At 41.8% G+C, this 14,616-nt stretch overlaps 1 long non-coding RNA gene across 1 annotated transcript in view; it reads left to right on the plus strand.

The window, feature by feature from the left end:
• Positions 1–8,773, plus strand: part of LOC112662815 (uncharacterized) — a 38,449-nt gene extending 29,676 nt beyond the window's left edge. The window contains exons 3-4 of the long non-coding RNA XR_007408257.1: positions 809–963; positions 1,523–8,773. This is a non-coding gene — a long non-coding RNA (uncharacterized LOC112662815). The remainder of the gene's footprint in view (positions 1–808; positions 964–1,522) is intronic.
• Positions 8,774–14,616: the final 5,843 nt, after the last annotated feature.

Here is a 14,616-nt window from a genome sequence, read left to right on the forward strand (position 1 = left end):
ATGGTGACACACGAAGTAAGACAGCCGGGTGTTTGTGTCCAGCAGGGTTCTAGGTGGTGAGCGGTGTTAGCATGAGGCCCAGCCAGCCCAGGTCTGGGGAAACTAGGCTACGTACACACTCACACCCACAACAGATTCCGTGGGGTTTTCTTGTCATTCCCACTCTCTGACTAGATGCCTCCTCAAAACCACTTCGAGTGCCCATTATGCCCCATGGTCGTCTAGGATTTCCCAAGTGGCCACTTTCCACTGCGATAGGCAGAGGCATCTGACACAGTGTCTCAGGCACTTGGCACCCCGGGTTGGCGTGCCCCCTGCACACAAAGCCGACCTCTTGGGCCGCTGCTCCCAGGTGTGCAGGACGGCATCCCTGCTTTGCTCTTCAAGAAACCCTCTCTATCCTTCTAGCTACTGTAGGAAAAATCTCTTTATGTGACATATATGTGGCCGCACAGATTCCACAGCCCGAGTTTTCCTGCCCAGATTAATAAATGGGATCCAGTTATCTCTTTTTTAAGGGCTGTCTTTTATAAATGCCATCTATCTTCTAAACCTGCCATATCATTTTGTACATTTTTTTTCCCATTTAGGTAAGTTGAAGTCCTGGAATGTATTAATCCGATTTAACAGATTGTGTGTGTGTGTGTGTGTATTTATTATTTATTTATTTATTTATTATTTATTTCCTAGCTACCAAGTATGTCCAAATTGTGTATTGAAGCTTAGAATGAGGAATGTAAATGTTTTCTGACATTTTGTAATTTAAAAGTTTCCTTTGGACTCAATAAACATAAAACTATCCTTCTAGCAAGATACCTACGACTAAAGCTGGGAGACATTTCTGTAATCATCTTGCCTGTGGAAGTTGGACAGTTCCTTGGCAGACGAGGGAGGTTCACCTACAAAGGACGTATGAGAACCTTTAGGGAAAAGATACCTCCAAAGCAATTATGGATTTGAGAGGTAGGGATTGTCCTTTCAACAATTGGCTCTGGGCAGGACTGAAAAGGATCTGGGGGAGGCATGCCCAGTCCCCTTTCACCCCTTCTACAGGGATCAGGTTTGGGTACCTGACAAAGGAGCCCGGGGTGGGGGTGGGGGGGGGGTGGAGGGCAGGGCTAGGGGAGGGGACAGCCTCTTTGCAAAGTTTTCCAAAACCTTTGAATCAATTCCCCTTCTGTTTTCAGGTCCCTGAGATTTGCAGACACAAAACAAAGGGATGGAAAAGATAGGTTTACAGGGCAAAACAAAAGTGGATTTCAGAGAAATAGAGCCAGATACAATTAGACCAAGGACATGTGCCCATGTTAGTGGTTCTCAAGCTCTCGTCTCTTCTCCATCCTGAAACCCAAACAGATTACCCTCCAGTGTTAGTGAAAATTGGAAAAAATTGGAATATGCCAAAAAATTGGAAAATAATCTGGTTCTTAGTCAGGACTGAAAAAAACCTATTAAAATTTGGACAGTTCTTTTTAAATTCATGGCAATGTTTTTGTTTTGTTGTTTTGTTTTGTTTTAACAGGAGAAGGATCTGCCAATGATTGCCGGAGCTGAGCATGTGGCGAGTGCCAAGCCCAAGTGTCCAGTGAAGCTGAATTCTTATGTAAAGATCAGAAGTTGCTGGTGTGCAGCAGGACTTGCCTTGGTTTCCCAAACTCACAGAAAAGCTGCTTCAGAGAAAGCCCTTGCCCCTGAAGCACGAGAAGACAGCTCTCCACTAAAACTTCTACTTTGGGCCCAAGACTTAGAAGAAACCCATTAGATCATCAAGGTCCTGTTGACTGAGAAGCGTCGATCAGAGCACATCCTCACCTGGATGTTCCCGTGTGAGACGTGAAGCTGCCAGCAGACAGAAGACATAGAGGCTGGAGCCAGGGGTTATCATCGAGGGCATGTGGGGCCCCAAGCATAAAACCAAGCGGAAATTTCGCTGTTGAATAACCTGGTTTTTCTGTAGGATGGGGCCCAGACTACTGTGTTTATCAACTTGTGGCCTCCAGCTTCTGGAAGCTCATGTCCTCATGTTGGAAACAAAGACAGAGCAGACAAGCTGTCTGCATGTTGCCAGGCACTTCTGACGAATTTTTTTTAAATTATTTATTTATTTTTAGAGAGAGAGAGAGAGAGCCTGCACGAGGAGGGGGCGGGCAGAGGGAGAGGGAGAGAGAATCTCAAGCAGACTCCAAGCTGAGCTCAGGGCCCGACACGGGGCTCAATCCCAGGACCCTGAGATCATGACCTGAGCTAAAACCACAAGTCAGATGCTCAACCAACCGAGCCACCCAGGTGCCCCAGGAATTTTTGTTTCAAGTGTCCTATATCATGACCTAACGGGCGAGCTCCAGCTGAGGGTGGGCTGCCAACACAGGAGTCTCAGCCTTCTGGAAGACAGGAAAAAGAAGAAAATGATCCAAGGCCAGATTCATGGCCTGAGTTGAGATGGGAAGGGGAGGATGGTGTCCTCTGAGCAGACAGCAGAACAGTCGCTGTGAGGCCAGCTCACACCTGCTCCCTGTGCCTTTGCCTGGAATTCCTACTCACCACAGCTACATGAGGACTGATGGTGTAGACAGGGGGACGGCGGGCCTGAGGGAGGATCAAGTGTCCCTAGCTGTTGGCAGAAAACCTGCCCCTGCCTCTCTGAGTCAGCCTGGTGCACCCCTCCCGGCTCTCCCACCCAGGCGGACACCAGCCTCATCCTCTGACTGCGGGCCCCCCATGCTCCCCACGGGAGTGCTCAGCTCACCCCAAGGGCTTGGCCGGGACCCTCCCCAGGGATTTACTCTGCTTCCAACCCTGATGGCTTGGATCAAAAGCACCTCTACATCCTGTGTGCAGAGGTGCAGGCAGGGGGTGCAAATGTTGATTGATGGCAAGCAGCACTAGTGCCCACTGCAGTGTTGGGAAGGGGTGCTCCACATGCCCTCATCGTCCTCCCTGTCTGAGCCTGGCAGGGGAGCCCTCACTACTGCTGCTTCAGAGCCTAGGTAACCCTGGTTCGGCTGTTACTTGGAGGATTTGTCCAAGGCAGACGCTCAACCCCTGAGCCACCCAGGAGTCCCTGGGGATTTGTGATGGTTTAAGGAGAGGAGTCAAGGGGGGTGGTTGCTCAGTGATATCAGCTGCCCTCCCACTACCTCAGCGGAGCCCCACGTGGCACATTGTGGCTGCCCCCCGGCCATACAGAGGGGACTGGGTCCTATCCTGTAGGATCCCCCTCCTCTTCCTGGGGCTTAGCAACCACCTGTGTGGGTGTGAATCACCCAAGCTCCTCGAGCAGATTGTTGAAAACTTTATCACATGATCCTTAAGCAAAAGAAATGGGTGAATGGAAAAACAGAGAGAAAAAGATAAAAAGATGTGTCTCTATTAACAGAAGCACATGCACAAATGTGTGTGTGTGTATATAGACACATCCACACATCCTTGATCCTTGGCTTGGCTGGTTAGATGGAGGATGAGGGGTTGATTGATGAAGTCTATACAGAATCTTCCACTGGTACCTTTGGCTGTCCTCAGAAACTCTGAGAGCTCAAGTAAATGTTGCCAATACCATTGCTGTCGTGTGGGCCGTGCCTTTTCCTGTATTCTTTCAAAGATGCAGGACTCTAATAACACAGCGGACCTATCTCTCTAAATTCTAAATTCCGGGAGAGAATGAAACTGAGCACAGGATCACTGAACCACGTTCCGGAAAGGAGAGTGACCCTATTAAAAGATATCAAAAATATTCTTGTGAAGGACTCCAGTTGCTTATATACACGGGCACCTAAGCAGCTACTAATGAACTGCAGAGGGTATGCTAGATAAGGGGACAGTGAAATAAAATGTTGCTGTTTGAACATAAGTATATTTTTAGCAGGTTCTAAAATAGTTACCCACCATATTTTAAATTCCTAGCTAATCTTCACTAAATATTTGGACTATTTAAAGTTTAAAATGTTTCTTTTGAAATTTACACACTTACATACACATCTAAAGCTGTGTGTCTATCAGACGTGCTGTGTATGAGTGTGTATAAGGTAACGGTCACTTTGAATGTATAGAAATGGCACAGAGCGAAGCTGGGGTGGTGGAGGCAGAGACGTTTCGTTAGTATAAATGCTGCTCTGGAACCCTGCTTGGCAGGATCCCAATAAGGCAAAGAGATCCTGGTTGTCTCCGAAGCAGAATGCATCCTGCTGTTTTGCTGTCTTGGATTACAAGAATCCCTGGGCGATAGACAAATTTAGAATGCATTTGTAAACTAAAATTCATTGTAGGAAACAAATTGGTCCTCACTGAACTTTCCCAGTGGGCATATTTCTCTTGAAGTATGGGAATTCATAATTACATTCTTTTATAGACTGGTCACTTTTCTCAAGAGTGTTTGAAGTTCAAGCTGAGAACCCTGGATTATCCAATTTTCCATCCACATTGTGGGATTCTATAATAATTCCTTAGAAATCTATTCCCCAAGCTTCGTTTTGTCAGTTCAACCAAGGTCTGAGTATAAATCCCATGAAGACAATTCAGAGATCAGCCACTTAGTGGGTTTAAAGTATTCGGAGTTTTTAAGTGAGGTGACAAGACTAATTTCAAAAATTTTTTTGAAAAAAGTCGATCCCATCAATTTATCATTAATATCAGGGGAGATCCGTACTCCCCAACCCTACACATTGTTAGGTTTTACCTACACTCCTTCTATATTCCAGAGGAGGCTGTGCACTTTAAAGTAAGAGCAGATGCCTTTCTGGATGAGAACCTGAGTCCATGAAACCCTCCGTTCTATTGCCAACAAGAAGGCCCAGGACGCTCCAAGAAATGGCCCAGTTGTTTGACCTGACACTGAGGTGCACTAAGGTGCATTTACAAAACTGTTCTTCATTATTTCACCCAAACCATTTTTTACTTTCTTGAACTTCTTTTTTTAAATTTTAATTCCAGTATGGTTAACATACAGTTATATTAGTTTCAGGCGTACAGTGACTCAACAATTCTATACATGACCCAGTGCTCATTATGATGAGTGTACTCTTCATCCCCTTCACCTGTTTCCCCCATCCCCCCACCCTCCCTATGCCAATCATAGGTTTGTTCTCTAGAGTTAAGAGTGTGGTTTTCTTTTGGTTTGTCTCTCTCTCTTTTTTTCCCTTTATTTTTTTTTTCTTAAGTTCCACATATGAATGAAATCATATGGCAACTTTTTGACAGGCTTATTTTGCTTAGCATTATATCTTCCAGGTCCATTAATATTGTTGCAAATGACAAGATTTAATTCCTTTTTATGGCTAAGTAATATTTCCTCCTGTATATATACCACATCTTCTTTCTCCATTCATCAGTCAATGGATGCTTGGGCTGCTTCCGTAACTTGGCTATTGTAGATCGTGCTGCAATAAACACAGGGACGCATGTATTCTTTTGAATTAGTGTGTTTGTGCTCCTTGGATACTTAGTGATATGATTACTGGGTCATAGGGTTGCTCTATTTTTAATTTTTTGAGGACCCTCCATACTGTTTTCCACAGTAGCCTTACCATTTTGCATTCCCACCAATAGTGCATGAGAGTTCCCTTTCTCCACATCCTTCAAACATGTGTTGTTTCTTGTGTCGTTTTCACCATTCTGACAGGTGTGAGGTGATATTTCATTATAGTTTTTATTTGCATTCCCCTGTTGCTTAGTGATGTTGAACAACTTTCATGTGTTGGCAGGCCATCTATATGTCTTCTTTGGAGAAATGTCTATTCATGTCTTCTACCCATTTTTAACTGATTGTTTTTTTGGCGTTGAGTTGTAGAAGTTCTTTATATATTTTGGATACTAACCCTTTATCAGATATGTCATTTGTAAATATCTTCTTCCATTCAGCAGGTTGTCTTTTTTACTGTAAGGTCTTAGGGCTATGAGCTGTGTAATTCTATCCCACTCTGTGAAGTAATACTTCTTTTTTTTTTTTTTTTGTTCTAAACCTGCCTAACTCAAGTTTAAAATTTCTTTATAACAATTACATACAATTAAAAAATTACACCCATTTCTGTCCTTTTATTCTTTTATAGCTCATCTATTCTCAAAAATAATTTGAGATGACAAGTGCCTGGCTTTCAGCAGATCACATACTTGTCTACATTTTGGTCATTGGAGTAAAACTCCTGTATCTCATTTTCATTATAATACAAGTCAGAGAAAGACCCATGAGTTCCTGTCTTGAGACTACAGTTAACCCTCAAATAGCATGAGGGTTGGTATGCTGACCCTCAACCCTCACATAGTCAAAAGTCTGTGTCTAACTTTTGACTTTCCAAAAAGTAAACTACTGGTAGCTTACTGTTGATCAGAAGCCTTGCAGGTAACATAAAGAATTGATTAACACATATTTTATATATTCATATATATTATGTGCTGTATTCTTACAATCAAGTGCGAGAAAAGAAAATATTATTAAGGAAACCATGAGAGAAAATACATTTACAGTCCTAAACTGTAATTTATTGAATTTTGTATTGTATTTTATTGTATTTATTGAAAAAATCCACATGTAAGTGGACCCCTGCAGTTCAAACCTGTGTTCTTCAGCAGTCACCTCTATTAGCCTATTAGCCTCTTAAACTTTTCTGCTAAAATAGGCACCATTGGATGAGTTATAACAATTCTTTACAGCATACATTGGAAATAAAAGCATAACACATTTTTATAACTGGATTTAACTAAAAATTTGGCTGAAATCCACAGAACTATAAAAGTTTTGGTCCTCACTACAGTGTATTTTGCTGGTGACAGACCAGGCAGTGGCTGACCACCTGCTGGACCTGGGCCTAAGGTTGGAAGCCACAGAAATCCTCCCTGGCAGTGCTCCTTTGCCTCTCCCTTCGTCATTATTCTGTTTATTGTTTATTCCCTCAGGCTGCAATGTAAACCACAGGGAATAAGGGTTCCTCCCTTCTGTTCCCTGTGGTTTCTGGTGGCTGGTTAGCTCCTGGCACATGTTAGGTACACACTGGTTGAATGAGCTACCATTATGTTAACTTACTTAATCCTCCAACTCCCCTTCATGAATGTCCTGGTGTTGGCCCCATTTTATAGATGAGGAAATGGAGGTGTAAGAAGCATTTTGACTTCACTGAAGTCCCACAGCCAGGAAGCCACCACACTGGAATCTGAACCCATGCAGTCAGATGTCCAGACGCCTGCTCTTAAGCATTTTGGCACAATGCCTGTGCTTCCTTAAGAACTGAGTGTCCAGGGGACTGTGACCAACAAACCTCTTGCTCTCACTGGTATAGCAGCCCAGTATGAGAGGCAGATATTAAGGCCACAACCATACCAACATCTCTATGTTGAGAGCCCTATGATCAACTCACTGGAAACCTTCTTTTGGCTGGAAGCATTCTGTATTCCACTTTGTCTACCCTCTGCAGAAATATCTCTATGAAGGTTTTCACTGATCCCCTTGAATTCCTGTCAGCTAGAGTAGCCACAAGGGTCAGGGGCAGGTCTTAGAAAAAAAGATCCTAGTAGTAGCATTTTATGAAAAATTAAGAATATAAAACCCCAGAAAAAGTGACGTGTGATTCATTCATATTCTGTTGCTGCCATAACCAATTATAACAAATTCTGTGACCTAAAGCAGCTCAAGTGTATTGCAAAATAGTTCTGTTAATCAGACACATGTTTTGCTGGGTTAAAATGAAGGTGTCAGCAGGGATGATTCTTTTCTCCAGACTCCAGTGGAAAATCCATTTCCTTGCCTTTTCTAGTGTCCAAAAGTGGCTCACATCCTTGGTACATGGCCCCATTCCCCACATTCAAAGCCAGACAAGTCATACTTCATTGACTCTGCTTCCCTCGCCACACCTGTTTCTCTGGCTTTACCTGAGAAAAGTGTTTTGCTTTTAATGATACAAGTCATCAGATTAGGTTTACTGGGATATTCCGGGATAATCTCCGATCTCAGCATCCTGAATTTTAACTACATCTGCAAAGTCTCTTTTGCATGTAAGGTGACATCTTCATGGGTTCTGGGAATTAAGATACACTCATCTTTTGGGATGACTATTCTGACCACAACAATAACACATGGTTATACGTTAGAGTTACTGCCAGCCAGGAAATTAAAATGGCCCCCAAGGCTTCAGGTTGAAGAATGCTAGATAGTGGGGCAGCTGATTAACTGGGAGTGTGCTGATTTTTCCTCCAGACAATTTCACATGTTAGGATTCCTTTCCATTCCAACCACCAAAGCTCAGATCAGTGATCTGCTGGGTAGACTGAGGCTCCACCTTTCAAAGCCCCTGGAACCTGCATTTTCTGGCCTCTCCAATCTTAAAGCCACATTTGGCTATTGCGAATCTAAGGTCTAAACACACCTTTTGTCCTCACATGGAAAACTTTAATGGCCCTTCAATGCCCAAAGGAGGAAGTTATTTATTCCTCAAAGAGATCCTCAAACCTTTGGGAGTGGAATTAAATCATGTGAAACTTTCATTTGTTTGGCATTTGGTTTAAAGCAGGTGCTAACTAGCCACGAGCAGGTTAACATAATCACTTCATAAGTTGGACGTGAGAACTGGAGGGGTTGGGAGGGGGAACATTAACAGATGTATGATGCATTTTGGGTAGCTTATGCTATTTTAAATAATTCTTTGAAATGTTATTCTAAGCTTAATAATGAGAAGTCAGCCTCTGTCTTGACTATATTTTCTCAATTATTTGGCATTTGGAACAAATGCTTCATTTTACATTACATTGCACTTGCTTAATTCAATTCAATAAACATTTTAAAACTTCTAAAAAAATAAAGCAGGTGCTATTTCATTTTTGTTGTTTTTTTTAAGAATTTATTTATTTATTTGAGGGGGAGAGGGACAGAAAGCATGAACGTGGGGAGGGGCAGAGGGAGAGAGAGAATCTTAAGCAGACTCTCTGCTGAGTGGGGCTCTAGTTCATGATCCTGAGATCATGACCTGAGCAGAAACCAAGAGTAAGACTCTTAACCAACTGAGCCGCCCAGGTTTCCCCATGGTATGTATTCTTATAATCGAGCAAGCCATAGGTACTTTTAACATCTTAAGTTTTATAAAGACTTATACATTTTAATTTTGTATATTGGGTTAGGCTATAGCTTTCTTCCATGTGATTTTCTTTGTTGGTGTTGAACAAGATTCTATTCTGTAAAAATGCATTAACATTGCTGAGCTCAAAAGGAGATTTATTACTTTCACTACCTCATGCTCACGGAGGGAATAAGAAAACAGATGGGTCTAGTTCTTTCAAATCAGAAAAACTCACATGGATCAGGGTGGAGGGTAGTAAGGAAGGATGAGTGCATGCAGGAGGTATCCCTTCATCTATCATGGGACTGAACGAAGACAATTGGACATGACTCTGCCAGCATCGAGATTAACCACAGCCCAGTGGGGCTTCAGGTTGAGTACCTGACACAATGTCCTAGAGTCCCCTGGAATATAATTTTCAGTTTGCATATTTTTATTTGGATAAGTAGATCACAATTGAGATCACAAGCAAGTGAGACTTGAATGCAGAGGAGGAAGGGATTATCCTAAGGATACCAAGCTTCTCCTTCTTCAGTCTCTGAGCTGCACTCTCCCCGTGTGGAGGGCAAACCCGGGGCCCAGGGCCTTGGAGCAGATCTTTTTGATCAGACACCCCTGAGTGTCCATGTAGTGAAGACGGTGTGGACCTGGCACAGCCCCACAAGCACAGCAGGACTCCTCGGGCCATCAGCTCATCCCTCCTCTCCTCTAGTCTTCAATCTTCTGAACTTCTCACCTTCCTTCTGACTTTTCAAATATACATTTTTGAAAGCAATACAAATCTGTTTAGAACAACCATATAATGACAATGGTCGTCACCCTAAAATGAAATGTTATTTCTGACACAGAGAATTCAAAAGGCAGTAAAAGAAACTTTTCCTTTATCTGAGCATAAAAAGTATTGCTCTTCATCATGGACTCCCTCCTCACTCCCTTATTGAACTTTATAAGGAGTAGAATGGCCTTTATCCCCACATATCTCATTTCAGAGCTAAGAACACTACTGAAGTGATTCATTGCAAGGCTAACCCTCAGCTACGGAGTCTGCTGGTGGCCTGACCACAGAAGGGACCACTGTTCCAGCAGGTGTCTGACTTTTTAGATTCAGTCCACTGCTCATCATCAGTATCAGTGAGGGCCAGCACTGGTCTGTGCCCCAGACTTGACAGGTGGTAATTGCCACCACATCTTCCAGTGCCATACAGACACATCCTGAACCCAGAAAGAAGATAAAAGTCAGTAATGCTTTGGATGGTGGGCAGGTTTTCTCTGCTGGGAATTATCATAAGCTACTTGCTAGCATGTTAAACTGAGTTTGCTTATACTGATATAATATTAACTCAAATATATTTAAGCCATATTATCTTCAACTCCATCTTTAAGTGCTTTGCTTGTTAACTACAGCAATGCATTTGAGTCTCAAAACTGTCTAACACATATGTTAATAAGTCAGAGCAGAATTTGAAATAATGGAGCAGAAAAATATTCTTGGGTTAACTGAAATTTTCTGTAAAATGATTACAATTTAGTTAAAGACGATTTATCAGATGCCTGCTTTGGGAGGCACTGCTGTGTCTTGATGTGTCAAAGTGTACACAGAGGAGTGAAAGAAGCTCTTGTTCTCCATTAAATTTGGGCATGGATGATGAACCAGGTGATGTAAAGAGTCACAAGTACACACTTAGATGGTGTGGAATATGTGTGCTGTCAAACTGTTGAATCAAGTCTTCATGTACCACTTGAGCGCGCTTCAGTTACAAAGGCAGTGGGAATAGAAAACAAATTCCTAGTGACCCCAGTGAGTGAGGCTGAAAACTAATAAGGGGACCCCTCAGGGGACGTCTGGGTGACTCAGTGGCTTAGCCCCTGCCTTTGGCCCAGAGAGTAATCCTGGAGTCCAAGGATCAAGTCCCACATCAGGCTCCCTGCATGGAGTCTGCTTCTCCCTCTGCCTGTGTCTCTGCCTCTCTCTCTCTCTCTGTGTCTCTCATGAATAAATAAATAAAATCTTAAAAAAAAATAAGGGGACCCCTCAGGAAATGGGTAAATTCTTAGCCCTTGGAAGACATACTTTGAGTCAAAGTTGGAGAAACTAGAAAACAAGGGAAAGTAAGATGTCAGGGTGAGGGTAGAGGGTAGGATGGGTGTTATTGCTCTATATTCCAAAAAGTTCCATTTTACTAGATTTATAACATGAGGATTCAGTTTTATTAATTTCTGAACAGAGTTAATGAACACAGATAGAGTTTTTTATTTGCATTTGGCCTATGTTTTCCTTTCGTTATTTCCACAAGGGCATAAATTCACTCAAGGGAGGAACATTAAAATTGTTAATACAATTTATGATGACCATGGGGAACATGTATAGTAATGTTCTTTCCAAAACATGGTTAAAGAAGAGCTCCAGAAATTGTTATTTTCCCTTTCCACATCTGTAATTTTATAGGAAGTCATTTTTTTTTGTTTCTTGCTTGTGATTAATCCCAAATTTTCTTTTCTAAGCTAAAAATAAATGTCAGCTATAATACTGAGTTAGGAGGTATCAATCCCTATGCTGTAATCCAGTGCGTATCTCCTGTTTGCTAAATGCACTCTGTCAGTCCAGCTAGGACATGGATCACATGAGGGGAGAAGGGGCTAAAAATCCTTATGGTGACAAAATTATCTTTTTTAAACAAAGTGTTAAAGAATTAGGACTTGATCCCAAAAGAGAGAAGATTGTTCTTGAGCAGGAATCCAACATAAGATGAGTTACATTTTTGGAAGATAGTGCTGGAGACAGAGGTCAGCATTGAGTGGAAGGTCCAGCAACCAGCAAAGGCAAAGTGGCCACATGCTAGGACCGTGTGGTAGGTCAGCCACACCGACTAAGAGGACAGCCAGGTACTTTCAAATGTAAGCCAAAGCACTTTACAATCCCCAGACGAGGCTCTTATAAAGAATCAGTGTCCTGTCTTTCTGTATATGCGTTGGATATTATTGTTCAGATTCGCCAAGACTAATTTTGTACCTTGAGAATATGTTATTCTCTTAGTCCCCTGAAATTATTGACATTTGATCAAGGTGACATAGATGAAACTAAAAATTCCCGTAAGTTCTGAAGGCTACAGAGCGGCATGGTCACAGCTCCATACACTGAGCATCAGCACCAGCCCCACCTCTTCCCATCACCAGCCCCTCTGCCACAACCACCATCCTTCCAATGGTGCCAGTGAAGGACTGCTTGATGCCACATAAACAGAGAAACTAGGTTGTCACAATTTGGAAACTCTATTTCTCTGTCTTAGCCTATTTAAATGTTTCAAGGTTTCAGCCAAGTCTATCTCCTGAATAAGCCCCAATTTCCTTATTCCATTTATATGAGAATTTTCTCCCATCTCTGACACTTCTTGGAAGTGTAGGACCCAATCAAAGAATAGTTAAGACTTGTCGAAGAAGTGATCTCTTTAAATAGAGTTTTTGATACAAACTCTTATTTTTAATGATCTGTAAATGTAATACCTTGTTAGCTAATTAGGTTACTAGTGGCTGTGTGATTATATAAGATGACTCTACAAGCCAAGTCTCATTTTTTTTAGTGAATATGAAGTGTTTTATATTTCTAATAACATTGGAATGAGGAAACTAGAGCTATAATTATTTTCAGATTTGCTGATTAAGTAGCAAGGCAATCTGAGTGAGTCAGCTAAAAACCTAGAATTATAAATTTATTAAGGTAGCTAATTAAGGAAAGTATGGAAAAATGGTTTCTTATACAAAGTGATCACGCATACATAAAAAAATTAAGAATTTAAAATGTTAACAATTAAAATCGTATTCTAGAAAAACATTTAAAAAATAAAATAGGATAAGAACAGCTGTCAGGAGTAATGATAGCTCTCTAAGCTTCATGGAAAAAAAAAGACTCTCAAGTAAAATAAAATGAGAGGAGCAATATTAGCTTGGAAGCATTCACCTCTGGGTGAAGTCTGGATAGAGAAATATGGTTGATAGTATATAAAATCATTTTGGAGGTAAGATTAAAACATCAGGATGTCATTTATAAAATGACGAAGTTATGAAGTGTTCTGTATGAGTTGTAACAAGAACATCTGGGCACCGATATGAGATGAAGCAAGGTCAGCTGTTTATTGCAGGCGTCGTAATGAACCCTTAACTATTGGGAGTCAGTGTGCCAGCATCCGGGGAAGGTCTAAAGATAGCCCAAAACTTTGAGCTGTTCAAAAAATCTCTGAAGAATTTATACGGAGGAACTATTTCCCTAGATGTGATGAACCGAGCCTCCCCAGCAGAGTTCTCAAGGATGCCAAATAATTTTAAATATCCTAAATAACTGATGTTGGAGGAAAGAGAGATACTTAATTGAGTTGGTTAATTTATATATAATTACTCATATCGCATGTCTTTCTATTGAATATTTGAGTTTGCTTATAACAAAATAAATATCTTTCATAATGGTAAAATGTGTATACGGTTATAAAATACAACGGAAAAGAAAAGGCATATGTAATATGTACAAGATGCAGCAGGATTTCTGTGAATGAATTTCAGGCAGGGCTTTGGAGCCTGCTGACATCATAAGTAGAAATATGTGCAGAATTCCGGTTATGAGAAAGGAGAAAAAATGTCAAGTTCTCGGTGACACAAAGAGATCTCAGTCCTAAGTTCCAAAAGAACTTTCTCATATAGAAGTTTGGCATTATGTTATAAGGAATAATTATGTCGCTTCAGATGGCATCTCTGGATGATCAGACAGGAGCAGACACAGAATAGCAGCGTGGAGAAGGGTGTGGATGGGAAGGAGATTTCGTGTCCCCACAGGTCCTAGACAGGAGGCATGGCAGCCCTGAGGAGGCCACGTGGAGAGAGGGTCTGTGGTCAATGCCTTCGTGGGGGTCAGGGTGGGGCAGGTGAGCCACAGTGTGTGTGATGTCACCAGCTCGCCCCCTGGAAGGACAAGAAGGGGGACTTTGTGGCAGAGGCCAGACTTACACTGGTGCACCTGGTCACCGGGTGTGTGTGTGTGTGTGTGTGTGTGCTCACAGCCTCTTCATGACAATGTTGAGACAGTAGGAAAACACACAGTTTTTAAGAATTTAAAATCCATCCTGAAGGAAGGACCTGAGCCACTGTAACAGCTGAGGCTCTCCGAAACATTTTTACAGCACATTTTTATTGACCATTTAGTAATAGACCTCATAGCTTCATCCCAGGGAGCATCCATCATAAAACCTATCATCACTCAACTCTAAATCTGAGCTACAGGAGACTTAGAATCCTGTAGCTCAGATACACAGTGGATGATTGTCTAACTAGATCTGGATTTTGCAAGTAGAGCCTCTAAATGTATTCAGCCTGAACCATGTATTTCTCCTAGAACATCTCATGAATTTGACTTTCCTAGACCAACTCTTCGGGAGAATTCTGTTGCCGTGCCGACAGGCTCCATTCTTTGATTTCTGAATGAGAATAAGACTATAAATTTTACTCTATTTTATTTTATTTTTAATTTTTATTTATTTATGATAGTCACACACACACACACACAGAGCGAGAGAGAGAAGCAGAGACATAGGCAGAG

The sequence above is a fragment of the Canis lupus genome, chromosome 34, assembly GCF_003254725.2.
Source record: "Canis lupus dingo isolate Sandy chromosome 34, ASM325472v2, whole genome shotgun sequence".
NCBI classification, from domain to species: domain Eukaryota; kingdom Metazoa; phylum Chordata; class Mammalia; order Carnivora; family Canidae; genus Canis; species Canis lupus.